The 13,831-nt window shown below is 27.4% G+C and overlaps 1 long non-coding RNA gene across 1 annotated transcript in view; it reads left to right on the forward strand.

Annotated features, from left to right (window-relative positions):
• The window catches only part of LOC107060687 (uncharacterized), a 38,408-nt gene that overhangs the window by 1,856 nt on the left and 22,721 nt on the right, over positions 1-13,831 (forward strand). Inside the window, exon 2 of the long non-coding RNA XR_001473466.1 lies at positions 11,324-11,326. This is a non-coding gene — a long non-coding RNA (uncharacterized lncRNA). The remainder of the gene's footprint in view (positions 1-11,323; positions 11,327-13,831) is intronic.

Here is a 13,831-nt window from a genome sequence, read left to right on the forward strand (position 1 = left end):
ATTTAAAATTAATTTTATTTCATATTTAATTCAAAATATTAACTAATTTATAAATAATTTTATACTAAAATAATGAAACTAATTACTTCATATAAAAAATGTCCTATCTTACTTCATGGAATATACCGGAATATCCCACTATTGCACCAAACAACCCCAAATATAGAGAACAACACAGATAATAAGAAATACTTAACAATTTTACCTTTTTAACTAAGGACGTATAAAAATATTTTTTTTGAATATTATAATTTTAAATATACTTAGTGATATATAAAAAATTATAATAATTAAAATATAAATTTTTATATAAATGTATATATAAAAGTATTCAGATTTTACTAAAATATCTATAAAGATAGAATAAAACATATAAACTGAATCATAATAAAAATAATTCATTTAGATGTGTTTCGTGGTAGACACATGACATATCAATTATCATCATCATGTGAGTTACAATTCAATGATAAAATATGCACTATCAATTACTTTGCATGTTTTTTTTCTATATAAACCATATATTAATTTTTCGATAATGTATTTCTATTATATAGAAGGGAGAGTTTTCAAACTTTATGGCTATTTTTTGTCATATTTAGAAAAGCTCAAGTGCAATTTGATCATTGCCCCTTGCAATTAATGTTTAGAATTACGGTATTTGCTATCTTTTACTCCTTAAAACTCTTGTATGGCAGTACTTTATAATTGTACTTTTTCTTCTTTAGACAAAAAGACCAGCCAACATCTCTATAATGACACATATATCCATTTTTATTTAATTTAAGTGGGCCCCACCAACTTTATCATCTCGGCTGACCCATACTATTTTGTATTTCTTTATTTTAATTATCATGTCTCACCTTTTTTAGTTGATTACATATTTAAAAAATAAAAATAAAGTGGATATTAAAATAATTAACAATTTAGTATACTTAAAAATATTATTTATATATATATATATAAAACTACATAAAAAGTACTATATATCACAATAATTAACAATTATTTGACACTTTAAATTCTATCAATACTATTTAAATTAGGATAAAAAGAGTAACATATAATATTTAAATATATTTTAAAATAATATAAGTAATACTATAAATTACGATAATTAACAACTTCGATATTTAAAAGTTATATAAAAAGTTTGATTGACTCTCTAATGTTTTGTTGATTTAGTAAGGTGATCAACTAATATGAGACAACTATTTTTAGAATAATAGTCAATTAACATGGGACGAAGGGAGTGTTATAGAATTTGAAAAGTTAGCCAAATGTTTATATGATTTTAAAATCATTTCCTCATTTCAAAAGAAAAAAAAAACTTATTTTCTAGAGGAAATATGTTATTAAAATTTTAGCTCGTCAAATATAGAAAATTAACATTTTACAGAACACACCAATAGATTCATCAATTTTTTTTCTCTAATTTCACGTAAAAACAAATTTAACAAAAAAAAGGAATAATACATAATAATATTTTATATGACTCATTTTCTATTTTTAGCAATTGAGAAAATACATTATTAACTATTTAATCCTTAGCTAAATTATTTATGGATTTCTTAAGTCACTATAGCAGTAAAAATGAATTTGAACAAAATAATTATATACATTTCAAATTTTTTTCTCTAATTTCACTTAAAAACAAATTTAACAAAAAAAAAAGGAATAATACATAATAATATTTTATATGACTCTTTTCTATTTTTAGCAATTGAGAAAAATACATAATTAACTATTTAATCCTTAGCTAAATTATTTATGGACTTCTTAAGTCACTACAACAGTAAAAATGAATTCGAACAAATAATTATATGCATTTCAATTTTTTTTCTCTAATTTCACGTAAAAACAAATTTAACAAAAAAAAGAAAAGAAATAATACATAATAATATTTTATATGACTCTTTTCTATTTTTAGCAATTGAGAAAAATACATAATTAACTATTTAATCCTTAGCTAAATTATTTATGGACTTCTTAAGTCACTATAACAGTAAAAATGAATTCGAGCAAAATAATTATATGCATTAATCCTTATCGATGTTTAATAAATATATATAGATAGATACACTATCTTGTTTATACATTGTAGCATTTCATCTTCTTTAAAACTGATTTTTTTTCAATGAAAGTACATAAATATTATTCGTACTATTCATTAGTTTTCAACTTTCAACATGGCTGTTTTTTGCCATATTTAGGAAACTTTAAGGGCAATTTGGTCCAACTTTTAATAGTTTTCTAATGAATAATATTGTACTTCACTTTTTTGTAGTTGTACTTTTAAAATTTGGGACATAAAAGCCCTTCCACATATTACTTTTCAGGCGCAAAAAAAATTGCCTACTTTCCATGCATGTGGGCCATTTTTTAAAATGCTAATTACTTTATTTGTTTACCAAATATGAAAAAATTATGTCTTTTTTTAGTTTGTTATATATCTAAAAATTCTATAAATATAAATAACACTATAAATCATAATAATTGACAACTTAAATACTTAAAAGTTATATAGAAAATTTAATTGACTCTCGAAATTCTATTGGTATTAATTTATAAATCACAATAATTAACAATTTAAAAAGTATAAAATACATACAAAAAATCACTTGACTCTAAAAAAAGCTTATCAGTGCTACATAAATTGGGATAGGAGAAGTAACATATATGATCTGAAAATTACGTTAAATATTTAAAAGACATATAAAAAATGATTAATTTTTGAAATTCTATTTATGCCACGTAAATTGAAACAAAGAGAGTAATATATATTATTTTTAAAATTATATAAAAAGTACTAACAACTTAAAATCTTTTTTAAAATCATATAAAAATTTGGCTAACTTTTCAAGTTCTATGACACTCTCTTCGTATCATATTAATTGACTATTATTCTAAAAATAATTATTTCATATTAGTTGATCATCTTACTAAATCAACAAAACATTATTTAAAATTTTCCTATATTACCCTTGCCGTTAATTTCTTTTAAAAGTGTCACATTTGTTTGTAAAATTCTCACAAAGTTTTTTAAGGGTTGAATTAGTAAAATTATTTTCTTATTTATAATTTCTTCAGTACCGTGCAAAATGAAAAGTAATCAATTAATATGAGACGAATAGATATTGGACCCCGTGCTAGCACGGGGTCGTGTATCTAGTATATATATATAAAACACTATCTAGTTTTAGAAAATTACAATACAAGCACGAAAAATAAAAAATAAAAATGAAGGAAAATAATAACTACATCAAAAATTCATTCTTATGCACATGAGTTTTTCGTTTACTTTCAAAACCACTTGGATATATTTTCTAAAATAGCATAAAGTCACTGTAATTATTAAATTTTTATTTTTATATTTCAAATCTCGTAGGAAAATTCTTACAGTTACACCATATATAGCCACAAAAATTGTCAATAAGGCCCACGTTTAATTATCGAAGATAAATGAAATCATTTACATGTGATTATATTAATTAAAATAATACAAACAATAAACGTGACTCTATATACGTTTGCTCTTGCTTTGTGAATTGGTGTGCCCATTTGAAGCAACTTGTGAAATCCTAAACTCCCTTAGTTTAATATTAATAATTTGTCTACTATATTATTTTAAGGTGTCTAATAATATTTGTCCATTTTATGAAATCAATGGATAATTTTATACTTTATTCCTAATTTATTCTTATCGTTAATTATAGTAATTTCTCTATTTCATTTTTCAAGACATTATATTTATTACATTTAAAGAGCGATATAGTAAAATTACCTTTTTATTTAATATTTATAATTTCTTAAGAATGTACAAAGTCAATAAGGGACTAGTATGATCGAACAAAGGATAATAAACGATCTCTGGCGCATAAAATGCACGTTTAAAGTACTAATGAAATATGATATTATTAATATAATATTTCACTTTCAACCAAATAGATGCATGTTTAAACTGCAAAGCAAGTTACAACCAATATTCTTCTATGAAGTTTATTTATAAAAAGAAAATTTCATAAATAACAAAGAGACTAACTTAATAAGACTTTTTAGCTACAGTTTGTCTAATTATATTTCATTGATATAGTTTTGTTTGTTAAAGGTATTTCCATTTGTATAGTTCGCTTGTCATTTGTATAATCCAATTGTCAATATATAAATAGATTAAGTATATACAATTTTTGTATTTATATGTTTAAGAATTTGTCAAAACTTATACAAATCAAATGTATCAACTGGATAACTATATACAAGTTAGGGTAAGCATATACAAATTCTGGATTTATACAATTAGAAAATTTCTGGATCTATACAATTAGGAAAATTCTAGATTTATACAATTAGGATCAAATTTTACAAAATTCTGAATTTATACAATTAAGAGTTGAATTATACAAATTCTTATCTCGTGATATCTCTTAGGTGCATAATAAATAATAATTGCTAATACGCTATAAGTATTCAAAAATTATTTTGTAAGAAAACTTTGTCCAATACTTTAATTTTTAAAATAATTAAAAATAACTTGATAAGGAAATTATTAATTATATTAAATAATATAACTACATATTGCTTAAAAGATAGTAAGAAAATACGGAAAAGGGTCAAAATTTCCCCTGAACAATGCGAAATAGACCACTTATACCCTTCGTTACATTTTGGGATAAAAAATGCCCCTGCTGTTATCCTAAGAGACCACACAAATACCCTCAAGAGTTAACACCCCAAAAATTTAGTGACATGGCAAGCCACGTGGGACTAAGTGCCCATTTAGATTGACTTATTTTAGGTGTTTTTAAGCCAAAATAGCTTTTAAGCAGTTTTGAAGTGTTTGGGTAAAGTTAAAAAGTGCTTATAAGCACTTATTTTAAAGTCAAAATAACAAAAATAAGCCAAAAGTCATAAGTTAGAAATCCTAACTTATGGCTTTTGGCTTATAAGTCATAAGTAAGCCAAAAGCCAATCCAAACAGGCCCTAATCCTTCCACCTAAGCGTTGCCAACTAGGGTTCACTACAAAAGAACTAGGCCTTTAGCGGCGACAACAGTCGCCACAAAATCCCAGAAAGTCGTCACTAAAGGTTTTTTAATAAGAAATTCTGATTTGTGTGTTTTTTCTTCATTGTTTTTTAAAAAACCAAAAATGATATCGATTAAGGAGGAGTTTGAAGACACTATATGTCTTATTTTTATATCATATGTAAATGTATAAAGTGTATGATGAAGCATTATTTAGTAGGAGATTTGAATCGAGAAATAGTTTTGATGATTTTCGTAATAATATTGGATGTTTTTAATGTTAATAGTCCAAGTTATTTATTTTAGAATATTAGGTTGCAACCGAAAATTAATAATCATATTATTTTGTTGAAAAATAGGTTTTACTAGCGAATGGTTGTTGCAACCTTAGTCGCCACTAAAAATCACTCATAATCTTTAGTAACAATATTTCGGGATTTTGTGGCGACTATTGTTGCCGCTAAAGGTCTAGTTCTTTTGTAGTGAATCCTAGTTGGCAACGCTTAGGTGGAAGGATTAGTCCCACGTGGCTTGTCATGTCACTAAAAATTTGAGGTGTTAACTCTTGAGGGTATTTGTGGTTTCTTGGGATAACGGCAGGGGCATTTTTTATCCCAAAATGTAGCGAAAGGTATAAATGGTCTATTTTGCATAATTCAGGGACAATTTTGACCCTTTTTCGAAGAAAATATATACGTGAAAGGTACATAGCTTAAACATTTTTTTTTTTGTCAATTTGTCATAGCATTTAGTGCGAGCAAATTTTGGAATGACATTGCAAATTGCAGCATGAATCATGTGCGTGGCAATCACGTCACAAAAAATTTAAAAAATAAAAATTGATATATGTGGGACTAATACTTCCATCGTTTTCATTGGTTAGCTTTTCTTTCTTATTTAACTTCTAGCAAAATAATGTCACATTTATATTGAGCCATTGCAACACTTCATATCGAAAAGATTTAAGAATATTTTGATATATTACAAATACTTTTAATATTCATAGAAAATTTACTAAATGTATTGTTATTATTATTATTATTATTACATATCTCTTTAATATAATATTATAAAATTTAAAAACTAAAAGTTATTACTTTGTGTCAAGCGACAAATTGAAATAACGAAATACTATTTTGATTGGACCACGTGTAATGAGTACCTATCAACCAATGGAGAGAGAGACAAGGTCTTCCACATGTTAGTTGGTTTCATCCTGCTTCATACAGTAAAAATGACAATGGAGCGAAGCAAATGCGAGATAGAGTGAGTTTTATCTTATGTTGGGTTGGGTAGAGTAAGTCTAACTTTATGCCGTGAGTAAGACGGATTGAATTTTTTGTTAAAAAATTTAGTGTGGGTGGGGATGCAAGGTGTAGGTGGCAAGTTGCAGAAATTTTCCAAACTCCCTCCCAAAATATATCTCTTGTGCTTTCTTTCATTATAGTTTAGTAGATGTATAAAAATCTGATTTTATATCACATATATAACTTCCATTTTATATTAATCTGATGTATAGCTTTAATTTTTATATCAATCTAATTTTATATTTCATGTTCAAATGTGTCCTACAAAGCCGAACAAAATATTGATTTGTGGGCTGGACCAGCTGAGGTCTGGCCCAGATTTTGTTATTTGCTTCTTTAGTTTCTCTTTAATATAATAAGTATATTTTTGGCCAAGAACTATTTTGATATATATGGGAAAATTTCATAAATAGCTACCGTAAAAAAATAATAGGCTTTCATAACTAGAGTTTGCATATTTACGCAGTATAGCTATAATTTAAATAGCTAAAATGAATAGTTATATATATATTTGACTCATCAATGATTTATGACAATATGTATAAATATATATATAAATTGGAAGTATAAGTAATATTAATTTATTTATTTTAATAATAAATATGACTTTTTCCCCAGAATTCATTTATTCACGACTCACGAGATAATTATAAATAAGTTCATATGAAACTAACAAGTTACTATTATAAATTAAATTATATTAATATATTAAAAATTATACACTTTTTTGTATACATAAATTAATTCGATATCAATAACAATAGAGTTACCTCCGTGCTTGATTATAAATGTTATTCCCTTTGTCTCAATTTATGTGAAATATTTCGTTTTTCGAAAGTCAAACAATTTAAGTTTAACTGAAAATTTGTTCATGAAATCTTTAAATTTTTAAAAAATGAAATTTCTATATTAGTAAACTACATAAAAAGTACTATAAGTCACAGTAATTGACAATTCAAAATATCTAAAAGATATATAACAATTTACGGTCAAAGATAAACTTGTTTGAATGTGAAAATCCGAAATGTGTCACAATTAGGAGAGAGGAAATAATTGAGTAAATTCACTTGTTGCATGCCAATTGCCAAGCGGTGAAGATGTTAATAGTTGTACACATTACACAATGGTGCAATCATCAATTTCCGTAAGTATATTTTGAGGTGTTTAAGATTTAATATAATTTCATTCAACTTATATATATATGATATAAATTTTTTTCATATAAGGTTAAATTGATCATCATATTATTAATTATAATTCCGCCCCTCCCATAATTGTATGATAAATTAAGTAGCCTATGCTTTTAAAAAGAGCCAAACTAAAGTTGGTGGTTTAGAAAGGCCGTGTTAGGTTAAGTGAGACTTTATGCAAAGCTTATAGTTATAAACTAATATGGTTGTTAATTTTATTACTAACATAATCGAAAAAGGATGCAAAGAATCATAATAATGAATAATCACAAGAGTCAAGAGTAGTTTTCTCATCCCAATTATTATTTTGTCTGTAGTTTGGCGTGCACTAAAGCACGATTATTGCATGCACCAATATTCTTTATTATGAAGGATCCACCAAACCCTGCAATAATTAGTCATATATCCTAACATTAATATTATCATAATTATACTAATTATTCCCTCGGTTTTGTATTACTTTTAATGTTTATTGATCTGTCACATCTCTTTATTTTTTTTAATTAAAAGTATATTTTATTAAATTAGTCTTATTAATAATGTGTTGAAACTTTAATATTAAGAGCAATATCGAAAGAAAAATAAATCTTGATAAGCGAAAATAAGTAAGTATTCCCTCATTACATCTGACTCGTGTTAACCTGACATATTCCTTGAAAAAAAACAATAAAATGTACATTTTACAAAACTAACTTTATTAATACTAATATTTTGGAACTATAAATATGATTACTATTACCTTATAGGAAAAAAGTAATAATTCTCTTAATTTGCTAAATTAAATAAGTAAAATTAAAATATTTAATTTTGATATAGAAGCTAGGAAAATGGAACAGAGCAAGTAAAAAGGAAATATACTATATATTTTTTATGTTTAGGTACGCCACCAATCTTATAATACTTTCCCCTGTGATTCTTATAGAAATAGGTAAATCATTTATTATTTTCTTAGGTCATTTTTATGTGTTTAATATATTAAAAATAATTTTTATTTTAACATATTAAATAAAAAAAAAATTGCTTTCCTGTTTCAACCTTAAGGTGAATTATCTATTGATATCTAAATCGTTTCATAAGTCCTTTAATTTGTAACTACTCACCAGGAATATATATGAGCTAATTATATACTTGTTTATTATTTTTAATAAGAGTATAAAATCTACTATGGACAATTAAATGTGAGTGAAGAGAGTTATATAAATAAGGGGAAAATGTCTGAAATATATCTGAATTTTGATCGAAATTGTTGTAACAATCCAAAATTTTAGGCAGGACCTATTACCTCCTGCACTATTTAATACTGTATTTTAAAGATATATAAGTGTCTAGCTGGACAAGTTACTATTTATAATGATGTAATATTTATGATTTCACGTGAGCACATATATATCTTCGAAATACACTATTAAATAGTGCAGGGGTAATAGGTCTTGCCCAAAGTTTGGGATTGTTACAGCAATTTCGGTCAAAGTTCAAATATATCTCGAACCCTTTTTCCTATAAATAATTGCATCATCATTCTAGTGCAATACTAAAAGATTAAAATTTAGTGATAGATAAATTTGTTGATAAACAACAAAATGAGTAGTTAATTTAACCCTATTTAGTGACAAGTTATCAAAAAAAAAAAATCGATTAGCTATATGTAATTAAGCAGCAGATTAAAAATAAAATTCATAACTATTTTTTTTTTTTAATAATGGTTTGTACTTTTGTTAATGTCCACAATAATTTAACGAGCCAAAAATGGCTTTATTGGGGATTATTAGACAGCAACATGAGAGGGAAATCATTAAAATATTGCGCCAAACACGGAAGAACACATGCATAAATATGACGATACCCTATATTTGATACTTTTGATTCAAATAATTTTAATAGCTCGTTAAGAAAAACACTCCTTATTTGAAGTATACTTTTAATTTTAAGACTCAAATATACACAATATCGACAATTAAGAGTGAAGAGACATCAATTTTTTTATGATTTTGAGGGGGTCATTTGATCGTTAAGAAGAATATTCAGAAAGATATGTCCAAATATAAAATTCTGAATAAAATAATAGCAAGTCGTAAAAGTATTATTTTTAAAGACAAACATATTTTTATTACTTAATCCATGTATTATATAAAATATATTTCATATATATTGTAGTACTCACTGTTTTATTTTATTTTAAAGTCAACATCACCAACAAGAACAAGTAGGAGACAATTTGTCAACGCATTTTATGCCTCCAATGATATAAAACCTTATTGATTTTGTATAGCAAGATTTTGTGTGAAAGACAACTTTTTATATGCATCTATGAACACCATAAATAAACTCACTTAAATATACTTAGAAAAAAAAATTTAAAAACTTTTTCTTTCTTGTCTCTTTACACTTTTTATCTATTTTCTTACTTATGAATATAATTTATTATAATATAAAAAATAAAGGCCCAAGCAAGTAGGATTGTTTGATGGACCAGGATTTACTTGGAAGTTTGTTGGGCTTGTATTGTTTATCTGCTTAAAAAATGGGCCAGTAATGCTGATATAATATTTTAAAGGAAATTCTTTTATAAATATACAATAGAGTAATTTAAATTGCACTAAATATAATCCAAGTTTTTATTTATATAAAAAATAGCCTAAAATTAGTGATACATACAATAAAATTACTTTTGACCACATGGTTAACGTATATGTAGTATATTGATACGATATATAATGTATCGATATTGTATAAATAATGTATACTTCGTGTATAAATTATACATAACTATATACCAGATATGTAATACATCTATATACATTGTTGATACAATAAATTATACATTGAATGTTGACTTCTTTTTTTTCAGTCGCAACTAACTCAAATCTCCTCTAAACAGTTCCAAATTAGATACAGTTTCCTCTCGATATTTCAATTTTTTAAAAATATATTATTCACTCAAAAGGATTCACGTTTGCGACAAATCTACCTCGTGATATACTTGTTAATTATGAATGTTATGAGAACTACAAAATCGTGAATCTGTAAATTTTTAAAGAAGTGGTTTCATGATAATCAACTCACGTACATTTCATCAAAAGATAACCGTTACCTCAAGAAGTTAATTATCACTAAATAAGTAAAAACTATCATTATTTTTACATGATTTGTACTGCATCACTAGAGATGAGTTCCATGGAATAATTCATTTGCAAACTCTTTACTGCCATCTAGATAGTCTAAGAAATCTTTTACGGGATATAAAAAGATACATTTTTGAAAGAGTTAAAAGAATCACATGAAAGAGGGGCTAAAGGGTAGAGACAAAAAAAACAAATAAGACTACAGGAATAATGAACTAATAATTGGGCTAAGTTTGATTAGTATAGTGACCATTGAGTAGTAAACTTGTCACGATTCTGACCGTTGTGATTGACACCCACACTAATCCTCCGGTGGGAGAACCATTAATACTAATTAGTTAACCCGAGAACTACGCAACTTAATCAAAACTTAGGCATTTAAAGATACGGAAGCAGGTTTAAATGCAAGAGTCAAGTAGAGTTCCCATAAACTCCAATAGATCTAACAAAACATTGCGGAAATTACTGCTTAGAACCTGAAAGTCAATGTATCAAAACTTTAACAAGGAATCATAAGTCTAAAGGAAATGGGTACAACCCAATTAAACACAAGAAAACTAAAGCACTAGTCTAAGTCCGAAGATGTGGACATAATTAATACAAAGAGAACTCATGACAGCCCAGAAGAACTGGCTCACCCTTGAATTCGAGTCGATCACTGGTCTTCTGAACGAGGTCAGTCAGTAGCCGCCTGAAGATACTTACGAACAACGTCAATTTCACAATCTCAAAGATATATAGACATGTCAAGTCATTGGTCCTCTCACGGAAACCATACCCAAACTGTTAGTGTACCGGTACGTGGTACCCGATCCAAGTTAGTGTGTCGGACGTGACACTCGATCCAAGTTAGTGTGTTGGAACATAACACCCGATCCGTTCAACAAGCCACAATCACAATCACAATGTACATTCTCATAATCATACAATCAAGTGTTGATTCATGGCATACAATCATTCATTCATGCTCATTTACGATTAGTGTGGTCAATAGTGCAATGTTCGCATAAATATATGCATACAATCACACTCATATGTACATTCTCATAATCATACAATCAAGTCATGATTCATGACATACAATTATTTAATCATTCTCATTTACAATTGGTGTGATCAATAATGCAACATTCGCATACATGTATGCATTACAATGAAGTAATTACTAACATACATCACACCAACATGAAATCACAACTATCACCTACCTCGAACAAAGCTTGAACCTTCATAAGAAACTTGACAAACAATCAACATAACGCAGAGATCAATAAACGATGGCTAATTACCCGGATTACAATCAATACTATCAACCCTAAGCCAAACCCATGATCCCAATACCCAAAATAGGGCTTTTTCCACCATCCAAACAGCTCTAAAACCCTCCCCTATCAATAATTACCCCTGAATTTACATTCTACGAATTGAAAAACGGATTCGGGGAGTGAAACCTTACCTTTAGCCTCAAGAATAGTGAAAAACTGCCAAGAAGTCGCCCTGGTTCGTCTCCTAACTCTTAAGAACGAAGTTTGCAGAATAATGACGTTTTTGGGGTTTATTTCCGACTTAATTCGCGATTGGCCCGCTATGACGGCCCCCATCCCGCCATAGCGTCCCCACCCTGGCGGCTTGCACAGAACCAGTGAGCCGGATTAAGAGTTTCAAACCCCCATTTCACAACACACATTCATCCCATGACACTCAGAAACTATCCTCTCGCGCTAAGATCAATTTTGGGAGTTCTACTCGCCCAAATTCAATTCCGTAAAGTCGTATGGTTTTCTTAACGTCTTAGCTATCCACTTATGCGATCAAATTCATTATTAGATCTTTCATTTGTTACCAGATTTCCCCAGACCTCACTGACTCCGATTTCGTCCAAATCTGGACTAGGTTGGAAAATTCCAAGTTTATCAAAAAGTTTTCTGCCCAAAAAATTTTCCCGTTTACTTTTCTATAACGACGAGAATAGATCGTTACAAAACTAATAATTTGACTAATTTTGGTTAGTAAGATGATCTAATTATCATTCTTTTTTATTTTTGTTTAATCAATTCTGAATGGAGATGTGTGTAGTAGACATAATATATTGATAAATATAGTCTTTTTGAAAGTCAAGGGAGCCATTAACCCTTAACAATTTAGTTCAGTTCTAAAACCTTTACACTATTTTCTTACTATTTTTGACCCCCTTTATTTACATTATATCAAACAATTTAATCAATAGTTAAAATCAAAGTATTTATCACTTAACTATGCCATAAAAGCGAGATAGGGTAGTACACCAATTTGCTTCTGAGGTGTTTTAAGCTTGTATTAGTAATATGATGGTTTTAATTGTGCTAATATTAATTACGTTAAAATCATTCTTATACATTATTATTTAATATAGGTGTGTTTTTAAAAATCTACTTACATAAGTTCATTCACAACAACAACAACATGCCCAGTGAAATCCCACTAGGTGGGGTCTGGGGAAGTTCATTCACAAATATAGTGAAATATATGTGGAGAAAATGTTTTAAAAGACAATTGTGTGTTTAATCATATTTATGCATGAATTGAAAATTCATGTATTGTTAAGGGCAAACACCATAAATTTCATTAGTTTAAGATCTAATTATGTGTCTTTTCGTGAGTTTTTGAAATTATTATTCGTGCCAAATTTTGATATTTAAATACATTTATCTAGCGCGTTCATATACACGTATTCCAGATAATGAGATCATTTTTTGTGTAATTTGTTTTAGATACATTCTATCCAACTAGATATACATGTACCTGGAATACATTAATTCTCTCATTCTTTCTTTTCTATTAGGGGTGGCAAATGGGTGGATTGGATCGAATTCAGATGGATTGAATATGGATTGAGTTAAAATAGATTGGATCACAATCTACCCATATAAAATATGGGTAAATATGGTTTGAGTAAAATGGTTGCAACCCACTTTAATCTTCTAAAGCAAAAAAATATTAAATCAAAGCTACGTACCTCAACCCTTACCATCACACCCTACCCCATATCACCCCACCTCTATAACCCCCCTCCCCCCCAAAAATAATAATTTAAAAGACCTTTTTTGTGAAATTTTTTTTGGCAACCCCACCCTCACCTCCAAAAAAATTTCAAAAGAACTTTTTTTTTTGGAAAAATAAAAATTTTATTATTTTTTTAAAATATATTT

The sequence above is a fragment of the Solanum tuberosum genome, unplaced genomic scaffold (assembly GCF_000226075.1).
Source record: "Solanum tuberosum cultivar DM 1-3 516 R44 unplaced genomic scaffold, SolTub_3.0 scf00093, whole genome shotgun sequence".
In the NCBI taxonomy this organism is placed as follows: domain Eukaryota; kingdom Viridiplantae; phylum Streptophyta; class Magnoliopsida; order Solanales; family Solanaceae; genus Solanum; species Solanum tuberosum.